This window comes from Trichomycterus rosablanca, chromosome 15 (genome assembly GCF_030014385.1).
Source record: "Trichomycterus rosablanca isolate fTriRos1 chromosome 15, fTriRos1.hap1, whole genome shotgun sequence".
NCBI lineage: Eukaryota > Metazoa > Chordata > Actinopteri > Siluriformes > Trichomycteridae > Trichomycterus > Trichomycterus rosablanca.
In genome coordinates, this window is record NC_086002.1 from 22,050,893 (window position 1) to 22,076,501 (window position 25,609).

At 36.9% G+C, this 25,609-nt stretch overlaps 1 pseudogene; it reads left to right on the plus strand.

Moving 5' to 3' along the window:
* Window positions 1–19,547: 19,547 nt before the first annotated feature.
* Window positions 19,548–25,609, plus strand: part of LOC134329105 (NACHT, LRR and PYD domains-containing protein 3-like) — a 40,682-nt pseudogene continuing 34,620 nt past the window's right edge.

The following is a 25,609-nucleotide window of genomic DNA, read 5'->3' on the forward strand; positions in this document are numbered from 1 at the left end:
AAGTTTGTGCACTGATGCAGCGTAAAATCAAAGAGAACAATAAATGAATCTGAGTGGATTTGGCAACCCGAACAGCATGGCTTGTTTTATAGGTTATATATACTGTACTATACACTTATATGGGTCAAAGACGAGACGTAACTTTTTAGTGTCCACACTTGATAAATAATATACAATTATATTAATATAAGTGGATATACCTTCACTCTACTCCATTTGTACATGTTTACTGAAACTTAAAGTAATTTTTACAGAAAATGTATGATTTTTGCAAAAATAACCCTTGAAACCCCCAAAATGTCATTTAGTGCAACGGTCCCACTACCTCTTTAAGTAATAAAACATTAAGAAAAAACTATTTATTCTTAAGTAAAACTTAAAATTTACTGCTTTGGCATAATTGTACAAATGTCATGTGTGACATATTAAATAATATTTAATCAAATGTGTTTTTTAATATTAATAATATTCAGGATACTTTCAGTCCCCATTTTCCCAATCTTCAGTTGTCATTCAGTACAACGTTAATAAAAAGCCTTATTTTAATATGCAATCAAGTTACTGCAGTCATGTGACCAATTATAACAACAAAAGAAGACACCTGGGGACCCTTCAGCACACACACGAGGTCAATGCATTTTAACATTATTTGATCAAAATGTCTTTTTATTGACATAGTACATTAAAGAACAAAACTGAGTGTCATTCAGTACAACAGAAAACGTAATATTACGGTTACTCTTGTAAACAAACAAGGTTATTAACATTTAAATGTGAATATGTGTAGAAATGTCTTTAAGCTAAGGTCAATGTTAGCTTTGGCTAACCACTGTGATAACTGTAAAATGTGCTAAAGTAAAATTTCTGTCATTCAGTACAACAACAGTCATTCAGTGCAACAGAATTTCGCTGTTGCACTAAATTGACAATGACATTGTTATACTGACTTTTTAATGTTTTAAAATTATTTTTAAATATTAAAACCACTTTTTCCATTCTAGGCTTTCTTAATAAGAGCAGTAATTACAATTAATATTAATAATTATGTTTTTGATGAAGTATGATGAAGAGGTCCCTGAGATTTTGTTATTGTCAAGTACGATGACCTGCCATTCGTTGGGGGTAGGAGATGAGGTGCAAGTTAGCTGCTACAAAATAAAATACAAAATAAAATGTGACTTCAAATGGTTTTCACTGCTGAATGAATTTAGATTAACTGCAACTTTTTCATGTGTTATGACACAAATTCCACAGTTCCACACTGTTCTGGTGCCTTACAAGTTGTTATGATGGCTTCATTAGCTATGTTTTAATATTATGCTTTATGAATATATTGAAATGCTTTAACAGCAACCATTTTTTCATGCTATGACAGGACTTTAAATAATCTCATGTTACATCACTTTTTATGCAAGTTTTTTGTTTTATTTCAGAATAAAGTTTATGTTTTTGATTGCCTTACTTTTTTCATGATGTAGTAATATCATAACACATACGTGCCACTGATGTGGCATATTTTCATTCTACTACTGCTACTTTAATCAATAAAGAACTTAAAAACAAATTAAGTCATGAATATTCTGATGTAACATGATAATTTGGAGTATGTCATTCAGTGCAACATAAAATCATCATACAGTGCAACAAAAACATTTGCTTAAAATAACTGTAACAATTAATTATTATATATATTTTTTCATGTGAATGCAAGAGAATCCAGGCCTGCTTCATAGAAAACAGAGTTTGATTGGGTTTCAAATAGAATAGAATGTGTAGCAAAAACGTCTTGTATACAAATAGACAAAATCCCAAGACGCATTAGAGTACAAGCAATGCACAGAAATTTCAAAACAGAGTAAGTACAGTTTCTTCTGAGGTTTTAAATCTTTTGTAAGAGATATACTAAACTTATACATTTGAAATGACTAAGATTGTTCCTTATGTGTGTATTTTTTCATAAATTAGTCGTTGCACTGAATGACATTTTTGTGCACTTGTTGTGTGTCAACAACACTAAAATTATCAAATAAGCAAAATGCTGAGGAAAAAAATTAATATTTACATAGGTGACACATTTGTGCACAATATTAAATGAAAAAAATATACAATTTAACCATTTTATTTTTGTTGGTACTTGGAACACCCTATTCGTCTTTCACCCATATACAGTGTATCACAAAAGTGAGTACACCCCTCACATTTCTGCAGATATTTAAGTATATCTTTTCATGGGACAACACTGACAAAATGATACTTTGACACAATGAAAAGTAGTTTGTGTGCAGCTTATATAACAGTGTAAATTTATTCTTCCCTCAAAATAACTCAATATACAGCCATTAATGTCTAAACCACCGGCAACAAAAGTGAGTACAACCCTTAGTGAAAGTTCCTGAAGTGTCAATATTTTGTGTGGCCACCATTATTTCCCAGAACTGCCTTAACTCTCCTGGGCATGGAGTTTACCAGAGCTTCACAGGTTGCCGCTGGAATGCTTTTCCACTCCTCCATGACGACATCACGGAGCTGGCGGATATTCGAGACTTTGCACTCCTCCACCTTCCGCTTGAGGATGCCCCAAAGATGTTCTATTGGGTTTAGGTCTGGAGACATGCTTGGCCAGTCCATCACCTTTACCCTCAGCCTCTTCAATAAAGCAGTGGTCGTCTTAGAGGTGTGTTTGGGGTCATTATCATGCTGGAACACTGCCCTGCGACCCAGTTTCCGGAGGGAGGGGATCATGCTCTGCTTCAGTATTTCACAGTACATATTGGAGTTCATGTGTCCCTCAATGAAATGTAACTCCCCAACACCTGCTGCACTCATGCAGCCCCAGACCATGGCATTCCCACCACCATGCTTGACTGTAGGCATGACACACTTATCTTTGTACTCCTCACCTGATTGCCGCCACACATGCTTGAGACCATCTGAACCAAACAAATTAATCTTGGTCTCATCAGACCATAGGACATGGTTCCAGTAATCCATGTCCTTTGTTGACATGTGTTCAGCAAACTGTTTGCGGGCTTTCTTGTGTAGAGACTTCAGAAGAGGCTTCCTTCTGGGGTGACAGCCATGCAGACCAATTTGATGTAGTGTGCGGCGTATGGTCTGAGCACTGACAGGCTGACCCCCCGCCTTTTCAATCTCTGCAGCAATGCTGACAGCACTCCTGCGCCTATCTTTCAAAGACAGCAGTTGGATGTGACGCTGAGCACGTGCACTCAGCTTCTTTGGACGACCAACGCGAGGTCTGTTCTGAGTGGACCCTGCTCTTTTAAAACGCTGGATGATCTTGGCCACTGTGCTGCAGCTCAGTTTCAGGGTGTTGGCAATCTTCTTGTAACCTTGGCCATCTTCATGTAGCGCAACAATTCGTCTTTTAAGATCCTCAGAGAGTTCTTTGCCATGAGGTGCCATGTTGGAACTTTCAGTGACCAGTATGAGAGAGTGTGAGAGCTGTACTACTAAATTGAACACACCTGCTCCCTATGCACACCTGAGACCTAGTAACACTAACGAGTCACATGACATTTTGGAGGGAAAATGACAAGCAGTGCTCAATTTGGACATTTAGGGGTGTAGTCTCTTAGGGGTGTACTCACTTTTGTTGCCGGTGGTTTAGACATTAATGGCTGTATATTGAGTTATTTTGAGGGAAGAATAAATTTACACTGTTATATAAGCTGCACACAGACTACTTTTCATTGTGTCAAAGTGTCATTTTGTCAGTGTTGTTCCATGAAAAGATATACTTAAATATCTGCAGAAATGTGAGGGGTGTACTCACTTTTGTGATACACTGTACCTATATACTTCTGGTTTGATGACTATTAATGGTAAATGAACATATGTTTCTTTGCAGGGTACGGTGAGAGATAATATTTTAGCATCTGTCAGTGGGTGAAGATAATCCTGAGCTTGGCTTGCTTGATAATCATTATTGCTGTAATGTTTTATTCATTCATTCATTTAAAAATAAATGTAATATAGCTACATCAACCAACAATGAGTGTTCTCAGTTGTATTACTTGCACTTTACGTAACAATAAACAAGTTGATTTAGGTGTTGCACACTCACAATAAATACAATAAAGTATTTTACACTCAAAATTAATAAAGTTGTTTAAGTATTGCTTACTTACAATAAATAAGTTAATTTAAGTTAATTTAAGTATTTTACACTCAAAAATAATAAAGTTGTTTAAGTATTGCTTACTTACAATAAATAAGTTAATTTAAGTGTGTGTGAATCTTAAATTGAGATTTTAAATGAAGCTTCAAAAAGCTAAGTACTGCTTCAAACTACCCATTACCACTGCTTTACAAGGCTATGCTAGCTATTCAAAGCATCATGTTTTCTTAAGTATTGTCTGGTTTTTCTCTATTTTTTGTTTAATACAGATGTCTGATTCTGATGATGACGATGCAGATCTGCGTGAAGGCCAAACTGCTCATGATGATGCCCAAGTTAGTATCACACTACATTGTTTTTCATTATTATTGAGCAATATAAGAGAGTTTTGTTAATTTAAAAAGGAAGATTGGAAGTTATTCTTAAGCATTTTTAAAACTAAAGTGACCACACACATGAGCTAAAACAAGCAGCACGAAAATTAGAAAGCTGCACTGGAAGTGTATAAGATGGCATGGAAAGCTGCTCTAATCGAGTATAAACATGAACTCATAAAAGCTAAATCTTTATATTATTCTTCCTAAATAGAACTTTTAGTTCAATTTAATTCTGTGTTTGTATGATTTGTGTAAATTCTATTTATTTAAAGTATCCTCCAGGCCACCCAAGGAGGACGGGGGTCCCCGCTGGTTCCTCTCAAGGTTTCTTCCTGTAATTTTAAGGGAGTTTTTCCTGCCACAGTCGCCCTCGGCTTGCTCAATAAAGTTTTTTTGTCTGTTGGTCCTGGATTCTGTAAAGTTGCTTTGAGACAATGTCTATTGTAAAAAGCGCTATATAAATAAATTTGACTTCCCTTAAGTACACATTTTTATTTTTGTTTCAATACAGATGTCTGATTCTAATGAAGACCTTGCAGACCAAATTGCACATAATGATGCGCAGGTTAGTATCACACTACCTTGATTTTCATTATTATTTAACAAAAATAATTTAATGTTAATTTGAAAAAGAGAGAAAAAGCCCTTATAAAACCATTATAAACATCATTAAAAGAAAATATTTTCTCAATTACACTAAGTTTTTATTTATTTTTTATTCATTTATAATAGATATCTGATACAGATGAAGACCTTGCAGAACCATTTGAAGGCCAAAGTGGTCACGATGCTGCTCAGGTTAGTAATGCACCACCTTCTCATAGTCCTCCATTTCATAAGTAGTTACTACCTCAAAATACATATTCCTTGAATATACCCGTATTTACCTTAAAATTAAACACAAAACAAATTATATTCATACCCTTCTAAAAACAGCTGTATGTTTTTCTTTGTAGGATTTTTGAAGGAGCAAATTTGACCAGGGCACAGGCAGTCTGTCTTATCACCGCTTTTACTTTACGACACAAGTTGGCTGGAACTGCTCTGCAGGATTTATTGACACTAATTGACCTTTTGATACCAGGAATTCTTCCATCAACAAAATTCCTGTTTGAGAAAAAGCAGGGTCTAGTATCACAGTTTAAATATGTTTTCTGCTGCATGTCTTGCAATGCCAGAATTCCAGAAAACACTGGGACATGTAAAGAATGTCAGCGACCATTCTCACAAAAGGAGTGCCTAGACAAAGGTAACTTCTGCATATACACACCCTTGCGAAACCAACTGCAGAATTTTTTGGAAAACCCATCTGTCACATTTATCAGAGATGAAGAGAAGGCAAGACGAGATGTTGTGACTCATGTCACAAATTCTGATTTTTATTTAGAACACTTGAACAATGGAAAAATAACACCACAGGATTTCACTTTGATTTTTAATGTAGATGGTGTTCCTTTGTTTAAATCAAGCAAACTGTCCATGACTCCAATTCAGTGTGCCGTCACAGAGGCAAAAAGTATGAGAAAGCATATTTTCCTTCTTGGTATGTGGCTTGGTTCTGAAAAGCCCAACATAAGAGCATTAACTGAGCCTTTTGTAAATGAGTGTTCCAGTCTAAGTGAAGAGGGTTTGACTTGGAGAAATAGTGAGGGTGTGATCACTACTTCAAAATTTCACCCCTTGGTGTGCACAGCTGATGCAGTTGCACGACCTGTTCTTCGGAACTGTACACAATTTAATGGAAAGTTTGGGTGTGATTGGTGCAAGCATCCTGGAGAGTATGTGCTAAAAGGTGATGGGCATGTGAGATGTTACCCTTTTCAGCCCAGGGTGCAGATTAGGAACAACAGCAACCACATAGAGGAGGCACTAACTGCCAGTCAAACACAGACTGCTGTTAATGGTGTGAAAGGTCCCTCTGTGTTGAGTCTTATGCCTACTTTTGACATTGTCAGGTCATTTGTTCCTGATTATATGCATTCTGTGTTGCTAGGAGTGACACGGTATATTGTCAATCTTTGGTTTGATTCAGCAAATCACAGTATGCTCTGGTACATTGGCCGTGACATTCCAAGAATTGATCAGCGGCTTCTTTCCATCAAAAGTCCACTGGAAATATCCAGACCACCTAGGTCACTGATGGAACGAAGGTTCTGGAAGGCTTCAGGATGGCAAAGTTTTTTGTTGTATTATTCATTGCCTGTTCTGTCTGGCATACTGCCACTGAGGTTTCTGAAGCACTTCTTTCTCCTGAGCTACAGCATTAATACCCTAGTTCAGGAGAAGATAGACAGAAATGTGTTTCCACTGATAGATGTAGCCCTTAACAAATTTGTCATATACATGGAGGAACTGTATGGTAAAGAAAACTGTACATTCAATGTCCATCAACTGACATATCTGGTATCTTCAGTTAAAGATTTTGGCCCTCTTACTGGTGTTTCTGCCTTTGTGTTTGAGTCCAATAATGGTCAGCTGAAAAACATGATTTGTGGCACCAGATATGTTGCATCACAAGTTGTTAACAAATTTCTTCTTATGAAAAATCTTCCAACCATGGCCAGTAACAGTAACTTGGAAATGGCAGGTGAACATGTCAGAAATTATTTTGATAATCTTCTTTCATCCAAACAGCAAAATCTCTTGTCACGTTATGTGTGGGGTGGTGTTGCTCTTGGCAGAGGGAAAATAAGATATCTGTCTGTAACACAGAGGCTAGCCTTAAAGGAGCTTCTGGGGCAAGAATTTGTTGCTGAAAGTCCTGTGTTTTATAAAAAAATGATTGTTAATGGTCTGGTTCTGCAGACATCTGAATACTGCTCAAAGTTTAAGAGTGACAATTCTATTGTGCATACCAAAGAAGGCAGTTATGGAAAAGTGACAGATCTTGTCATAATGGATGCATGCCAAATGTGGGTGTCAATGTGATCAAGTAAGTGAAGGGATTGTCATTGCCAAATTGTACACCATCAATTCAGACAAAGTTTTCACTGATCCAGAGACTGGCATAAAACAGTCGAGATTTTTATTGTCAGTTACGCTATCAAATCGTACAGTGGCATTTCGATTGTCTAGTATAGATGCCAAGGGAATAGTGATTACTGTTGGACACTCCATGTACATTTCTTCTTTAATTAGAAATGAGGAAATTAATTAGATTTTGATTCTTTAGGCACCAATGTTACAACCCCAATTCCAATTAAGTTGGGACGTTGTGTAAAACATGAATAAAAACAGAATACGATGATTTGCAAATCCTTTTCAACCCATATTCAATTGAATACACTACAAAGAAACTGATAAACTTTATTGTGTTTTGCAAATATTCACTCATTTTGAATTTGATGCCTGCAACACGTTCCAAAGAAGTTGGGACAGGGGCATGTTTACCACTGTGTTACATCACCTTTCCTTTTAACAACACTCAATAAGCGTTTGGGAACTGAGGACACTAATTATTGAAGCTTTGTAGGTGGAATTCTTTCCCATTCTTGCTTGATGTACAACTTCAGGATCTGAGGGATCGAAGGTCACAGGCAATCAATGTTGGTGTTCGGCCTTGCCGCTTACTTGCACAGATTTCTCCAGATTCTCTGAATCTTTTGATGATATTATGGACTGTAGATGATGAAATTCCTAAATTCCTTGCAATTGCACGTTGAGAAACGTTCTTAAAATGTTGGACTATTTGCTCACGCAGTTGTTCACAAAGTGGTGAACCTCGCTTGTGAACGACTGAGCCGTTCAGGGACGCTCCCTTTACACCCAATCATGACATTTACCTGTTTCCAATTAACCTTTTCACCTGTGGAATGTTACAAACAGGTGTTTTTTTAAGCATTCCTCAACTTTCCCAGTCTTTTGTTGCCCCTGTCCCAACTTCTTTGGAACGTGTTGCAGGCATCAAATTTAAAATGAGTGAATATTTGCAAAAAAAAAACAAAACATCTATTTGATTTATCTATTTATCTATTTGAACATTAAATATCTTGTCTCTGTAGTGTATTCAGTTGAATATGGTTTGAAAAGGATTTGCAAATCATCGTATTCTGTTTTTATTTATGTTTTACACAACGTCCCAACTTCATTGGAATTGGGGTTGTATATTTTGGATAATTTCTGTATAGTATATTCCATTCCCTTTTCTGGATGTAAATATTTTGTGTAAATATTTTCAACTGTTCTCAACGGTTTCAAACTAGCTAGCATTATTTTTCTGTCAGAATTGTCCACGTTACTTGGAGCAAATTAGGTCCATATGGACATATATACAGTAGACCCTTGACTTATGAATTGGTTCCAAAGGGCTGTTCTTCAGTCAAAATGTTCATATGTTAAACCTATTTTTCCCATAAGAAATAATGTAAATAGAATTTATCCGTGCCAGACCTCCCAAACCTCCCCTAACCTTTCTAATGTCTTAAATGCTCTTTTTCCCTTAAATCTTAAATTATAGCATAGACATTCCTGTAATAAACAATAATACACAAAAAAAAACAATACACAGTAGTGCTGTACATAAAACACACACCACATTTCATACACCATAATACACCATAATAAATTTTTATATAAAATGTATCTACCAGAAACAACAATAACTCTCATATTTCTCTATTATTTCCTTCTTTATTTTAATAGTGTTGTATTTTGTAGGTGTAATTGCACAAAAGAAACACAGTGACAACTACTGGCAGGAGTAATTATACAACAACAAATGTAACAGTTGGAGAGTTGCTCGGAATGAAGTTGTTCGTGACAACAAGTGTTTCGCGAATTTCGGTTCGCAATCCAAAATTTGTTCGTATGTTAAGTTGAAAAAGATCGTGTGTAACCCGAAATGTTTGTATGGTAAACCGTTTGTAACTCAAGGGCAGGGCCGGAGTGGGTCCCTTTTTCAGCCCGGGAGTTTCATTCCCAAACCCGGCCCACTTTTTCCATGGAGGAGGAATTTGAATAAATAAAACAGCAGCTAGCTCTTTCAATGCCTTTTTATTGGGTATAAGTTCAGGTATATGTTGGTAAGTTAACAGAAAACACTTGACTTAAACATGTTTAATTTAAATCAGATAAAGATTTAAAAGGTAAAAAATGTGATAAAGATGAAAACGTATTTACATTTGTACAGGAGCAATAAGTTGAAATAAAAATTATTTGAAAATTAAAATTGCATGTCTTCCCCACAGAGAGGTGCTCTATTGTTAGGTTTACACTAAACTCTTAAGTAGCTTCACTACACGTATATTTAGTATAGGCTACCTACAGCATCGAAAGCCTCCTATAAGCAGTGCACTGGTTTCTGTAACTTTATTAATAACGGTGTCATTGTCTATAGACATGAGAATTTCCTTCTCTGTGTACAAGAGTTCCTGTTTACCTATTTCATTTGGGCTGATTTTAATGCATTTTCAGCATTCTGAATATCTGGGTACTGGGTATCATTTAGAATCTATCCATCACATCTGTTCTGTGTGCAACTTAAAATAAAATAGTTTTTTTAGTTCATATTTATCCTCTCTACCTGTCTCTGTGGTGCTGGCCTCTCCATGCCTACTCGGTTCACCAGCAGGATCAGACTGGCTTATCTGCTGCTCTAAGGCTAAAAAAAAATTCATCAAGGGTTAGCTTATTTTGCTGAATAACATAACATGCTTGAAGTTTTTTTTTTTTTTTTTTTTGTTTAGCCTATATTATGATGGTGTAAAATTGATAGTGATTTAGGCTATTTGTCTCCATTTGTTCAAATAAATTAGGCTATCGTGCTGACATCTTTCTGAATGTCTGAACAATTTAACATATATCATGTATATTTTACATTACAAATAACTATGTTAGTTTAAATAACTCTGTTAGACTACCTGTCCCTTCAGTAGTCATGGATCATCAGTACAGCAGCGTCGAAACAAAAACATTCCATTCATGAGTTAGGCTATTTAATATATTACACTTCAAATTATGTTTATTATTTTCAGCTTGAAACTGGATATTTGTGATTAATGCTGTGTATTGGGTTCTAAAAAAACCACCGACTGATGATTTGTGAAAATCACCACTGACTGATGGTTTGCGCTTTTCTGTTGTAAGTTTACTTTTACCGGCGCTCAAGAAAACACGACTCGTGGGCCAAACCAACTGAAACATTTGGGAGGGGGGGATTCCTTCAGATGGTAGAACCCATCTGATCTACTGCGATGTACAGTAGGTAGGGGCTGCGCTGTCAGATGAATGAATGTAAGAAGAAGATTAGATAAGTGACAGATAAATGTCAAAATTATTTTTTCCATCCAACCGGCCCAAACTCGAGACTGACATGAGCCGGCCCATCGGGAATCCTCCCGAATCTCCCGATTAGCCACTCCGGGCTTGCCTGGCAATATTAAGCATCAATTCACTTTGAGCAGCATGAACAATAATAGTGACTTATCCAACAAGGATATCCAGCTACTTTAATCTAATCTCACAAACAGAACTAACTGCATTGATTAAATCATTAAAGTCATCGTCATGTATACTGGACCCTGTTCCAAATCGTTTACTTAAAGATTTACTCCCTACCATTGTGGAGACCCTGCTTACTTTAATAAATGCATCTCTTAGCCTTGTATATGTACCTAAATTGTTCAGATGTGCTGTCATTAAATGCCTTAATCCCACAATTATCCACTGGAGGGTCGTCTCTCAATTAGAGCACCAAATTAAGAACTTCATCATGTTTTCTCACCTGTAGGAGAACCCTATACAGCACTGCATCCCATTTTCTTTACTGGAAAGGACATGTTTTGGGATACTGTCAAGTAGGAGACACATAGAACATACTTCATAACCTATTTCTGTTGGAAGAACACCCATTAAGAAACATTGTTGAATTTTCATTCTCGTTGCAAGAAGGGAAACAATAAAGAGCACTCTATTATTATTCTTCCTTTGTAAAAGGCAGCCAATAGGGCAGTTTTGTCATTTTAAGGAGCACTTTAGTAATGAATTTTCAACCATGGCACTGGAGAAACGCAGCCCCGAAACATCACCCTCCCTTCCCACACTATCTAGTTATTTTCAGTTATGGATTGTATTTATACAGCATTTTTATACCTCACATTTTTACATTGTTAGTCTCGACTAAACTATATAATATTTACCCAATAGAGTAGCTTCTCGTTTCAGGTTATTTATTTTATATTTCTGTTTACAATAATGGCGTGACTAAAACAACAGAACTCAGTAATTATGAGGGGGGTCTACATAAAGATTATTATTAAATACTTGACCGTACAAAACCGCACCTGACATTTCTGAATATCACCACTAGATGTCCCGCTTCTCCCAATTACTGAATTTCCTCCGTGATTCCCATTGACTGAGGTGCTTCAGGATTTCATATAAAAAGGAATTAGTGATAAATTTAAATATAATCACTACAATGGAAACTAATTCTTCTACATAGTGTACACACACCAACATGTGAATACAGGGAATACACACTTTAAGCACTGCTTGATAACCTACATTATTTAAAGAAAAATATAAATAAAATGTAAACATTGTAGTTTGCATTTATTTATTTATTTACACAAACTCATATCAACATGCTAGCATGTCCCTCCATGTACCAAAAACGGTTTAAGATACCTTACTAATGAGCATATTAAGGCATCTAGGATTTCGAACAACCTACTACTCATGAGCGCGCATAGGATGACATTAAATGCTGTCTGCTATGTAGGGAGCGCACTAGGTTTTCGAACACGCCCTGTATGTATAACGGATAGTTCGGGTTGTGGTAATAAAATGGCGACCGCTACTTTGAGTGCAGCATTCACACGTAGACAAATTGTTGGATGTAAAAAGATAGCATTTCTGCTCTTCTTTAGTAACACATAAAGGCTGTTTAATTTCGTCATTTACAAAAAACAAACATACACTTTTGTCTACTGTCTGATTCTGTATGTCTAACTGTTTAAAAACTAAAATCCTCTCTTTTGTAGATTCAGGTTACACTCGTGACTTTGAACTCAGCAGGTGGAAGATTTGGAGGAGCAGTTGAAGGCTGCATCGAGTTAAAGTGAAAGTAAAATCTTCGGCGCATGTGGAGAGAGAATCACGGTGAGTTTGTGAATACAAAGTTGTAATATATAAATATTATTTATCTGTACTTGATAAAGAAATGTTTAGGATTAATTTTTTATTACCTGATATTTTTTCGGTAAGGAAACTGCGTCACATTTAACACCGATTTTTAGGCCTCCACAACAACACGAATTTTTTTTTTTTACACTTTAGTCTAACGAAACCAGGCTTTATAAAACATGATAAAGAATAAAAAAAAACAAAAAAAAACTACCTCCTTGTTTTGTGTAAACACAGTACATGCAGGCGGTGGACAAAATAATAAAAACACACAAACATTAATAAACATAAAAAATAAAATAAAGCATGTGTGAGAGTATTGCATCAAGAGTTCAAATGAACACTTTTACTGTATGTATTTGAATATTTTATTTGACTGATAATGTGTCCACGCTGTGTGTGATTATAAAGAAAGCGCCAATCTAACACATTGATGAGAGTGAGATTGTTGTTAATACACTTTCATTTATTTAAGAATGTAAAATCAGATCAGTGCTGGTTAAGTTACTGGTATACTGGTGTAAAACAGTGGCGAGTTCTCTAAGACTGCAACGGAAGCTCAGCTTCCCCTAAAATGTCAAAAATTAAATGGTCAAATATGTACAGTTGTGTTAACATTTCATTGACTACAAATGCGTTAGAACACGTTCATCTCGAAGACGAGTTCGTTCAGAATCAGCTACTTATCACAAATCGACTGACTCGAACTTCTCATACATTCCCGGAGCGTCAATGCATTTGCCCGTAGAAGCTGTCTATTCCAGGGGTGCCCAAATAATTCCTTATAAGGGGCCAAAATTTAATCTCAGTGAAGGGCCATGAGCCAAAACTTAAAGGTTATGTTTTTTTAATTAGGGCTGGGCAGTGTTGCAAAAAAAAGGTTCTGATTGCGTTTTTTTTTTTTTTTTTTTTGTATAATGCAATTGAAAAAAATGACTTTTCTTTGCATTTTAATTTAAAAGACTGCAGAAGTGTAAAATAGTAACAGCACCACCTATAATTGTCTTTTCAACGGACTTTATAACAACAACAATATAACAACAATTAACAATAATTAAAACAAAATGGAAATCTTAATTATCTATAGCCTTTTTAGGAACAGCTCACAAACAACTCACTTTAAATAATCTGCAGCAGAACCTCCTTACATTAAGAAAAGTGCAAAACCACAAAAAGTTCTTTACAGGTTTCTTAAAAGAAACATGAGCCTGTTTAGTGTTTCCACCATATAAAGTGAGTCTGTATCAGTATCTACACTGATACAGCTTTGATTTTGTCGTTTTGCGACTGGGGGTGGATGGAGGGGGCAATTCTGCTTCTAACAATATGGGCTACAATTCCCATGCTCCCACAGACTGTCACGTGACTACCACATGTCCCCGGTCAGCCAATCCTGACGGTCCTCACGCTTTGGAGTGTTGATTCAGTTCAGCTGTGTTTGATTCCATGAATCTTATTTAAATTCTGTTTGTGACTCTCGTTGTGAAGTTTTGCTGATCGTGTTTGCGCTCCTTATTTCTGAATCTAATCATTACCATGTACGGCCTTTGCTGTCTTCCATTTACTGTTTTGGTTTTCGCTGCCGGTTTGTTTATCCTCTGGTTTTGGACTCTGCCTGGTTTTGTACACTGATTTTGGCCTTTTTGATATTAAACTTTCCCTGATTTATATTCTGCGAGCATCTGGTCAGTTTCTGCCTCGTGACATGTTATAATTTAATAAAAATATAAAGTATGTAAACAATCGCGATTGTCACACTTCTAACATCGGGTGAAAACGTTCATTCGAATTAATCATGAAAATCGCCCAGCCCTAATTTTAATATTGCATTAAATTAAAATATATCACGTTTTTTATTGTTAAATAAAACACTACTGTCTGTTCTAATTAACAGTGATTTTTTCCTAATTAACAGTGCTTTCATTGATTTCAACGGATGATAGAGAATGTTTCTTTTTAGCAGCAAAAACATTTGAACAAATGTAAATTTGTAAAGAAAAACATGCAAAGCAAAATATTATTATTCACCTTTCTCTCCTCACCACTGTACTGTACTGAGAACAGGTGAGCATGTTTTGTTTTGTAATGCTGACGGATGTTATGCTCCTTTAGTACAGCCACTCTCTATCTGCAAATGAGGCAAACTGCAGTTGAATCTATTTCGGTGAAAACATATTCATGCTGCCAACTGTTTTAAAATGTTCGTTTATCCATATGCCCCTGCCTCATACGCTCCATGATTAACAGCCTCACTCGTGTCATCATAGATTACTTGATGTCTGCTGACAGGAGCTCCACAGCGCCCCACTCTTCTATCCACTGTCTCATGTAAAATTGTGGTCAGCTAATGAATTGCACCCTAGCGTTATAGGCAGTTCAACACCTGTTGAAAGAAATTCCCAGCTACTGCCAAAAGTATGCACTACTTTGATATAGTGAGGCGGGCCAAAAAAAACAGGCGGCGGGCCAAGTTTGGCCCGCGGGCCCCAAATTGGGCAGCCCTGGTCTATTCACTTCAACGGGACTGCATGGAACGTTTTTTTTCAATGCTTCGAAACTCACCGGTCATTGGATAAATGCCACGATTTTGTCCCGCCCCCGGACGCTGAGCGTCTCTGGGGGTGAATGGAGCTGTGGGCGGGTCTGGACGCGGAGCTTCTGCAAGATGATTGGAGGATCAGTCAAAAGGCTGAATCCCGTTTGATTGACAGCTATTTTGAGATCTACACCGTCACTTAATCACTGAGAGCTTCAGTCCCATCGTGGATTTTGCGAGTGAAGTCGAAATACAAACTGCAACCCATTTCTTGGTATTTGCTTGGTGAAATTACTTGACCATTTCCATTGTTCATTGTGTAAATAAAACACACTCATAGTATTTGTTTCAGTTTAACATAATTTTTAATATTTTGCAGCCACTGTTTCTGATGAGATCAGAGATGAAATTCAGGCTGCTCCCTTTTTTGGATGGCAGGTGGATGAAACAACTGATATTGTTTGCCGTGCCCAACTTTCTGTCATTGTTCGCTATGTTAATAGTGCAGGTAAAATTCAGGAGCGCTTTATTGGTTTTTTTAATGTTTCAGAGGGGTGAGATGCTCAGTCTGTTTTTGAAGTATTAAATGAAAACATGAAGGGCTACAATTTTAGGGATAAACTTGTGGCACAGACATACGATGGGGCTGCTGTCATGGCTTCAGCCCTCAATGATCTGCAGGCCAAAGTGAAGGCAATTGCCCTCAGTGCAATGTTTGTGCATTGCTATGCACATAGACTTAATCTGCTGCTGTCACAGGGGGCTAAATGCTTGTCTGAGTGCAGAATATTTTTTGCATCACTCTCTGGGTTTGCCACATTTTTCTCCAAATTCACAAAGATGACATCTTTTCTTGAGTCTGCAGGCTGTTGAAGGTTGCCCAGAAACGCTCCTACTCGATGGAATTTCACATCACGGATAGTGAGCACTGTGGCAAACAACTATGATTTATTTTCAAGTATTTTGAATTTGTGTTCATGTTGTACACATATGAACAAATCTTCTCAGAGATTGATGTGGTATTTGATATTGTCCAGCAGAGGGCCATGGATGTTCTCTGCTGCAAGAAAACAATTGAGTCTCTTCTTGCTTTTGTCAAAGAGAAGAAGAAGAAGTTCAGAGGGGGCTTTCCAAGCTGTTTATGCCAAAGCGGCAGGTCTCACATCAGACCCACGAGATGAGCCCATGAGAAAGCGCCGTCTCTCCCAATTCCAGGATCCCCAGGAGCGCTACAGAAATCTGTACATGGCCAGCCTTGATAATCTCATGGAGCAGATTCCTCTGCGTTTTTCCAATTTGGAAAGTTTGCGCTTCTAAGAATTAGTCGATCCAGGGAAGTTTGATGACATGAGAGAAGTGTTTCCAGAGGAGGCATTCCAGAGTGTCCTGAAAAGTTATGGCCAATACTTTGATTCAGGGAGACTGAGGTCTGAACTTCAAGTCCTGTATTCAAATCAGGACTTACAGGGTAACAGGGGAAAGCTGTGTGATTTCTTGGTTTTTCTAAAAGACATGGAGTTGGACAGTGCAATGCCTCAGCCGTACAAGCTGTTATCGTTAGTGGCAACAATTGGAGCTACATCTACGGGTGTAGAAAGGAGCTTCTCCTGTTTAAAAAGGCTTAAGTCTTACACCCGCAACACAATGGGCCAAGGCCGTCTAAGCAGCCTAGCTCTGCTGGCCATTGAGAGGACACTGGTCAAATCCCTGGAAAAGATGCCTACTTGGTGCAATAGATCATTCTCAGCACTGCAGTGACACTGACATGGTGTTAGTGTGTGTTGTGCTGGTATGAGTGGATCAGACACAGCAGTGCTGCTGGAGTTTTAAAATATCGTGTCCACCCACTGTCCACTCTATTAGACACTCCTACCTAGTTGGTCCACCTTGTAGATGTAAAGTCAGAGACGATCGCTCATCTATTGCTGCTGTTTGAGTTGGTCCTTCATCAGTGGTCACAGGACGCTGCCCACGGGGCGCTGTTGGCTGGATGTTTTTGGTTGTTGGACGATTCTCAGTCCAGCAGTGACAGTGAGGTGTTGAAAAACTCCAGCAGCGGTGCTGTGTCTGATCCACTCATACCAGCACAACACACACTAACACTACTACTACTACAAAGTGCTTTTACATGGTAAGTTTTTCAGGATGAACTCAAGTTCATATGCATGTATAAATAACAGCTGGATGTATTATTGTTATTGAACATTTTAAACTAGTTAGAATTTTGCTAAACCAGATTGTAACTTTTGTTGCCAATGTCTCCATGAATTAATAGGAATTATGAAGCCAAGGGAACTTCATGACAGCAGGGCTGAGTGTTGATTTAAGACAATGCAGAGGATTACTGATTACTGCAGAAGTTGCTCCATGCTGCAAGACAGAGCTGACAAGAGCATGATTGAAATTGTAAATAAATGTAATAATAAGTGAACATTATTTACTGATTTGTACAGCATTGTTACCTGTTTTTCTCAGGTGCAGTGTGACAGTAGATGGGTACATTTTAATGTGCAGAATTTACACCCGAACTACATATGTAAAAAATGTAGATATATAATCCTCCAGAGACTCAGGATGTGTTGTTGTTGTTAATAAATTAGTTTAAAAATTACTTAATTATTTGAGATGTATGGGCCGCATGGTGGCTCAGTGGGTAGCATTGTCGATTCACAGCAAGAAGGTCATTGGCTCGATTTACAGGTGGGTTCTTTCTGTGTGGAGTTTGCATGTTCTCCCCATGTCTGTGTGGGTTTTTTCCGGGAGCTCCGGTTTCCTCCCACAGTCCAAAGACATGCAAGTGAGGTGAATTGGAGATACAAAATTGTCTATGACTGTGTTTGATTTTAAACTTGTGAACTGATGAATCTTGTGTAATGAGTAACTACCGATTCTGTCATGAATGTAACCAGAAGTGTAAAACATGAGGTTAAAATCCTAATAAATGATTAAAAAATTGAGATATATGTCTGAAAGACAATGAATCAATTGTGCCACCTATAGTTTATAATAAGATACAGACCTATCAAGATGTGCTACCACTAGTTTATAATAAGATATAGACATAATTTTAATAAGAATAGATGGATAAAACTTAAATATTTACCACAGGAATACATTTTGATAAGGTAGGATAAATCGACAGATATGATCTATACATCTGCGCTACGGTAGGACATTTACATAACATGGCGACCGCTACTTTAAGTGCAGCATTCACAAGCAGACAGATTGTTTCAACGTAAAAAAGATATGATTTCTGCTCTTCTTTAGTAACACATAATAGCTGTTTAATTTTATCATTCACAAAGAACAAACATATAATTTTGTCTACTGTTTGATTCTGTATGTGTAACTGTTTAAAAAAACTAAAATCCTCTCTTTTGTAGATTCAGGTTACACTCGCGACTTTGAACTCAGGAAGTTGCAGATTTGAAGGAGCAGTTGAAGGCTGCATGGAGTTAAAGTAAAAGTGAGCTCTTCGGTTTATGTGGAGAGAAATATAAAGTTTTCTAGAAAATCACGGTGAGTTTGTGAATATAAAGTTGTAATATGTAAATGTTATTAATCTGTATTTGATGTAGAACTGTTTAGGATTGATTTTATCATCTGATATTGTTTCGGTAAGGAAAAATGCGTCACATTTAACACCGTTATTTAGGCGTGTGAACAACAACACGGTTATTTTTTACACTTTAGTCTTCTGTGTTTTTCTCTCATCCACACGAACTCACAAACCCACGATTAATGAAAACAGGATAAAGAGATTTCTGAAAACTGCTTCTTTGTTTTCTTCTGGATACTAAAATGTAACTTTACACAGATGTTGTGACGTCAGCGCGCTGGTATATACATACCTGCAGGCGGTGGACAAAATAACAGAAACACACAATCAATAATAAACATAAAACATCAAATAATAAACATGTATGAGAGGATTACATCAAGAGTTCAAACTTTACTGAAGAAAGGTTGGAATTCATTACTGATAATGTGTCCACGCTGTGTGTGATTATAAAGAAAGCACTAATCTAACACATTGATGAGAGTGAGATTGTTATTAATACACTTTCATTTATATAAGAATGTAACATCAGATCAGCGCTGGTTGAGTTATTGGTATACTGGTGTAAAACTAAAAGCACTTAAGAGGTTAAGGTTTTAAACTTAAGGTTTTAAATCCCAGCTAAGACATACAGTTTATTTATTTATTTTTTAGATTTGTATGATTAATTACACTAGCTGCTAGTTAGCTAAGCTGTGTGATTACTGTATCATGTTCTTGGTGGTGTTTTTCTGAACTGAAACTTTTAGGTGCCTTCGAGCTTTTTTATATAGTTATTTATTTTTGGTTTTACCTTTACTTCAGTGTTACTCCAGTGTGATGGAGGGTACGAGACCAGATTCACCTGAACCCAGCTGTGTCTCCATGAAGAGCGACTGGTCAATGAAACCTCCACTTAATTTTAAAGATGAAGGATGTTCTACTGATCTGAGGTCAGTTTAATCTCATGGTGTGTTAGTGCATTAGACCACTGAGCCACTGTATATGTTAAAATACATGAGTGATCAGTAAATTGGGTTTTGACTACAGATATTTTATGTGGGTTGATTTTTACTGATCAGAACTAAGTGAAGTTTAAAAAGAACTAGTTTAACTAGCCGTCTGATTACTTTGTAAGTTCCTTTGTGGTGTTTTTCTAAAAACTGAAACTTTTAGGTGCCTCTGTACTTTTTATATAGTTAATTTATGTTTGGTTTCACCTGTACCCCAGTGTGATGAAGGACACAAGACCAGATTCACCTGAACCCAGCTGTGTCTCAATGAAGAGTGACCGGTCAATGAAGCCTCCATTTCACTTTAAAGATGAAGGATGTTCTACTAATCTGAGGTCAGTATCATCTCATGGGTGTTAGTGAAAACTTTATGGATGTAAACTTTCTGAGTTAAAATGACTGAAATTGTGAAGATCTAAAACTTTTAATAATTATTTATTAGTGAAGAGTAACTGGTTCAAGTGATCCAAACCACTTCAGAGACTCTTTTACTGATCTGAGGTTGTAATTCTGGGGATTGGGGGACAATCCAAACTGTGTAAGACTGCCAGGAGTTCTTTGGTTAGCTCTACAAGAGTCAAATTCAGGACCAAGTGCAAATACGTGCTTGATTTTATTGTTAATATTTATATAGAAATTGTAATAATAATCTTGATTATTTATTTAAAAATATAAAATCATATAAGCTGTGGTTGTTATTAGCATACTGGTGTTATACAAAAACAGCATTGTCGATCATAGCTAAATTTGCAGACATTTAAAACTCAGACATGCATTTTTTTAAATAGAAGATTTGAGTTAAATGAAATAAATTATCTGCTAGCTGAGATACAGTAGCTGTCTGAGTACTCTGTCATGTCATTGGAAGTGTTTGTTTATAAATTGTATTACCCCTGAATTAGCCAACATGTCTGTGTTAAAAATTAAAACTTGCATGTGATGAGTGACAGCCACCTGAATTTAAAGATGAAGGATGTTCTACTGATCTGAGGTCAGTATCATCTCATGGTGTGTTAGTGCCTTAGACTTCTGCATCACCCAATGACTGAAAATCTTTAGAATCCACTGTATGTGTTAAAATATACAGTATCTCACAAAAGTGAGTACACCCCTCACATTTTTGTAAATATTATTCAACACTGAAGATATGACACTTCTATATAATGTAGAGTAGTCAGTGTACAGCTTGTATAACAGTGTAAATTTGCTGTGCTCTCAAAATAACTCAACACACAGCCACTAATGTCTAAACCGCTGGAAACATAAGTGAGTACACCCCTAAGTAAAAATGGCCAAATTGTGCCCAATTAGCCATTTTCCCTCCCCAGTGTCATGTGACTCGTTAGTGTTACAAGGTCGCAGGTGTGAATGGGGAGCAGGTGTGTTAAATTTGGTGTTATCTGTCTCACACTCTCTCATGCTGGTCACTGAAAGTTCAACATGGCACCTCATGGCAAAGCACTCTCTGAGGATGTGAGAAATAGAATTGTTGCTCTACATAAAGATGGCCTGGGCTATAAGAAGATTGCTAACACCCTGAAACTGAGCTACAGCACGGTGGCCAAGGTCATACAGCGGTTTAACAGGACGGGTTCCACTCAGAACAGGCCTCACCATGGTCGACCAAAGAAGTTGAGTGCACATGCTCAGCGTCATATCATATAAAAGAGGTTGTCTTTTGAAAATAGACGCAAGAGTGCATGGCCGTCATCCCATGAGGAAGCCTCTTCTGAAGCTGAACCTCAAGAAAGCCAGCAAACAGTTTGCTGAAGACAAGCAGACTAAGGACATGGATTACTGGAACCATGTCCTGTGGTCTGATGAGACCAAGATAAACTTATTTGGTTCAGATGGTGTCAAGCGTGTGTGGCAACCATGTAAGGAGTACAAAGACAAGTGTGTCTTGCCTACAGTCAAGCATGGTGGTGGTAGCATCATGGTCTTGGGCTGCATGAGTGCTGCCGGCTGTGGGGAGCTACAGTTCATTGAGGGAACCACGACTGCCAACATGTACTGTGATATACTGAAGCAGAGCATGATCCCCTCCCTTTGGAAACTTGGCCGCAGGGCCAAACACACCTCCAAGACGACCACTTCCTTGCTAAAAAAAAAAAATGAGGGTAAAGGTGCTGGACTGGCCAATCATGTCTCCAGACCTAAACCCTATTGAGCATCTGTGGGGAATCCTTCAATGGAAGGTGGAGGAGCACAAGGTGTCTAACATCCACCAGCTCAGTGATGTCTTCATGGAGGAGTGGAAGAGGATTCCAGAGGCAAGCTGTGCAGCTCTGGTGAATTCCATGCCCAAGAGGGTTAAGGCAGTGCTGGATAATAATGGTGGTCACACAAAATATTGACACTTTGGGCACAATCCGGACATGTTCACTGTGGGGTGTACTCACTTTTGTTGCCAGCGATTTAGACATTAATGGATGTGTGTTGAGTTATTTTGAGAGCACAGCAAATTTACACTGTTATACAAGCTGTACACTGACTACTTTACATTGTATCAAAGTGTCATATCTTCAGTGTTGTCCCATGAAAAGATATAATAAAATATTAAAAAAATGTGAGGGGTGTACTAGGGGTGTGCTATATCGTATCGTTCACGATAATACCGGTATAATTTTTAAAACAATAAAAAAAATCCCATATCGTGATAATAGCGGTATTCTGCATTGATTACGTAATGTATAAATGCATAATGTCACGCATCTACGCATATGGCGTACGTTCGTTACGTGGGTCATTTGGGCACAGCAACAAGTATGGCGGATAGTGGTTCTGTGGTGGAGAAGCTCGTTCAAAAAATGCCATGGCAACAATAAATTCATCTTTGGCATATACCCGAGTGAGCAATGGTCTCAGTCTGGCCACCCCTATGAAAATTGTCTGACTCTGCCACTACATTGTTACATTATTTTTATTGAAAAGACAAAATACAGAAAACTGCATAATTCTTACATAGTTCTACCAAGTGTTTGAAACTTATATTAATAAATAAAATAAAATTTAATATATACACTATTATAACACTATTTTTTTGTAAAAGTGTTTTCTTAAAATGAAAAAAAAAATGTTCAGTGTTTTTTTATTATAAAATATAGTTATCACAAAAATAACCTGAAATATTGTAATATTATTTTAGGGCCATATCGCCCACCCCTAGGGTGTACTCACTTTTGTGAGATACTGTATAAGTAATCAATAACTAGCCATCTGATTACTTTGTAATATCCTTTGTGGTGTTTTTTTGAAAAACTGAAACTTTTAGGTGCCCCCTGCTTTTTATATAGTTTATTTATGTTTGGTTTTACCTGTACCCCAGTGTGATGGAGGGTAAGAGACAAGATTCACCTGAACCCAGCTGTGTCTCCATGAAGAGCGACTGGTCAATGGGAATACCTATTAAATTTAAAGGTGAAGGAAGTTCTACTGATCTGAGGTCAGTATAATCTCATTATGTGTTAGTGCCATATACAACTGCACCACCTAAATGCCCAGATCAAAAAAACTTTTAGAATGAGATATTTTTCTAAACTTCATTTAGTTCTGATTAGTTTTCACAGAGTTAAAATGACTGACATTATGAAGATCTAAAACTTTTAATAATTATTTGTTTAGTGAAGAGTAACTGGTTACTGGACCAAACCACTTTAGGGACTCATCTACTGATCTGAGGTAGTAATTCTGGGAATTGAAGGACAATCTAAACTGTGTAGGACTGCTAAGACCTCTTTGGTTAAGTCCAAGACTAGATTAAGTAGCTGAGATTAAGTCCACAAATTCAGGAAAAAGTCTAAATAAGAGCATGATATTAATGTTTATATCTACTGTATATTAAAATTGTAATAAATAAATATTAATTAATGTTTTAAAGAATGTTAAATCATATTAGTCGTGGTTGTGTTATTAGCATACTGGTGTTAAAAAAGCATTATAAAGGATCGCTAAGTTTGCAGACATTTATAACTGAGGCATTCCTTTTTTAATAGAAGTGACTTTATATAAACTAACCTAGCAGCTAGTTAAGCTAACTGTTTGTTACTTAGTCATGTTCTTGGTGGTGAGCCTTTCTGCTCTTTGTGCTTTTTTTGACACAGTGATACTACTAACTGTTAAACTGCTAATTGTTTATTACATTTTACCCCTGAATTAGCATCTGTGTTAAATAAAACTTTTATGGGATGAAGTTGTCATGGTTACTCTGTAATGAGTGGTGTGTACTAAAAATACAAATACCAAAACATCAAAATCTCTTCATCAAAACCAAAAAAGTTTTGTTTTTTAAAAATATTAAACATTTAGATTTCATGTTTTTTTTTGTTTAAATCTGCCATAAAGTTTCTAGTTTTAAGAAGGTTGGAAGAATCACATTTTAGATCTTAACATTAATTAGTTATTTAATGTTTGGTTTTTTAATGGAACCTCCACTTACATTTAAAGATGGAGGATGTTCTACTGATCTGGGGTCAGTATAATCTCATGTTCTAGTCTTTTTACTTTCAGTTCCTCAGGATTAAATGCATTAAACTCACTGAACTGGTCAATTTATAAATTAGCTAGGAAATGTTTCAATAACTGGATGTTGGAACATGCTAGTGTTCAGTACTGCTCTGTACATTGGTGATGTATAATAAAGACTGAAAAGCTGCACAACTGATTATTTGTCTTTTTATTTACAGACCACAAAAGAAGAAATTAAATGTTACTTACAGAGATCAGCTGGAATCCATATTTAAGGTTTGTATGTACATTTACATTTACATTTACATTTACATTACATTACATTTACATTTACATTACATTTACATTTACATTTACATTTACATTTACATTACATTTACATTTACATTTACATTTACATTTTCAGCATTTAGCAGACGCTCTTATCCAGAGCGACTTACAGAAGTGCTTCCATAGTGAACATTTCATTCCTTAAGTTTAGATAGACAACAGTCGAAGAACACAACTCTGCTAAAACCTGTTAGAACCAAAGTGCCTTTTTTTTTTTTTTTTTTTTTTTTTTTTTTTTTAAATGGAAAAGATTGGAATAAAGTGTTAGTAAATAAGTACAAGTCAGCCTAAGTGTTTAGTAAAAAGGTGTGTTTTTAATCGTTTTTTAAAGACAGCAAGAGACTCAGCTGTTCGGACAGACAGAGGAAGTTCGTTCCACCATTTGGGCGCTAGAACAGAGAACAGCCTTGATGCTCGTCTTCCTTTAGTCCTGGATGGGGGCTCAAGTCGAGCTAGACTAGAGGCTCGGAGGATGCGCAGTACAGAGCGGGGTTTGATTAGACCCCGAAGGTAGCTTGGGGCTGGTCCATTTTTGGCTTTGTAGGCGAGCGTCAGTGTTTTAAACTGAATGCGTGCAGCTACAGGAAGCCAGTGAAGAGAACGCAGCAGTGGGGTGATGTGGCAGTGTTTAGGTTGGTTAAAGACCAGACGGGCAGCTGCATTTTGAATGAGCTGTAAGGGTTTAATAGTGGCCATGGGAGCTCCTGCCAGGAGGGAGTTGCAGTAGGATGCATGTATGAGTGATAATGATGCTAATCTAGTTTGTCGTTGGTTAAATAAAAACTGTAATGATCGTATGTAGTGCTGGACAATAATTCGATATCGATATATATCGTGATAGAAAATGTTTCAATAAGGGTGATATGATTTTTAAACAAATTCGATCCATACACATACGTGCGTGATGACGTACGCCACAGGCACGACGCCAGTGCTCAGCGTCACTGCTCTGATTACACTCCGCTTGAGTGTAATTGAGTAGTTTTTTACTTGTAATTTTTAAAGTAAATTTTACAGCCTGTAATTTTACTTTTACTTAAGTATGTTTTGTATTAAGAATTGTAATTCGCTACATTTTAAATA